This window comes from Rhinolophus hipposideros (assembly GCF_964194185.1).
Source record: "Rhinolophus hipposideros genome assembly, chromosome: 8".
NCBI classification, from domain to species: Eukaryota; Metazoa; Chordata; class Mammalia; order Chiroptera; family Rhinolophidae; genus Rhinolophus; species Rhinolophus hipposideros.
In genome coordinates, this window is record NC_138054.1 from 17,451,543 (window position 1) to 17,452,463 (window position 921).

Below are 921 nucleotides of genomic sequence, written 5' to 3' on the forward strand. Positions count from 1 at the left end.
TAGAAGTCTATTAGGTTGGTGCAAAAGTAATTGCGGTTTTTGTCTTTATTTTTAACCTTTTAAACTGCAAACTTTTGCACCAGCCTAATATTATTTTCCCCAGACTTCTAAGTTTTATTTTCACTCACGAAGAGTCTGCTACTAGTTTAATTATCATCACATCTTTACAAAGAGTCTCTCTATAACAAGTACATTGAAAGAACAGAGTGATAGAGTACAAGCCCAAAATTACTCCATAAATCTCCTCATGGTCATTCAAACCCATTCTGTGGAGATAGTTTTTCCCATACCCTTCAGATGATATCTTGGGAAAATACCATGACTTTTTTTATCATTCTCAGTAAGATTTCCTAATTACTTTTTTTTTAAAATAGACGTTGTATTTACTTGTACTTTAACTTATCAACCAACCAGCCAAACTGGTTCTATTATCGTGATACAGCAAAGTACAAAAACATCTTTTACAAATACTTAAGTAATTAACAAATTAGGGGTTGTAGTAAAACAGCAAAAGGGGCAGAGGAAATCAATGAAGCACATTATACCTCATTAACCTCTCACCTGAGTTGAGGTGTTTAAGCAAGCCTCCCAACCCCAGAATATGTGAATAATCCTTCATCACACATCTTTATACTTTTACTTTCTATTCTTGAGACAAGAATCTAGGTCCTAAAGTTATCCAAAATATTATTATATCTAGTTATCTATAGCCAGAGACATGTTTTATCCTCATTTTGTCTATAGCAATAAGGCTACAGGTACCTCTTTGATTAGACTCCAGTCATAGCCCACACTCCCAACCCTCCAAATGGACACAATAGGCATAATGAGAAAGAAGCAGGATATCAAGGCAGAGTTACATAGGAAAATCCTAGAAGTGATACAGGCACTGCCCAAATTGATTGCATAATATACTCATCA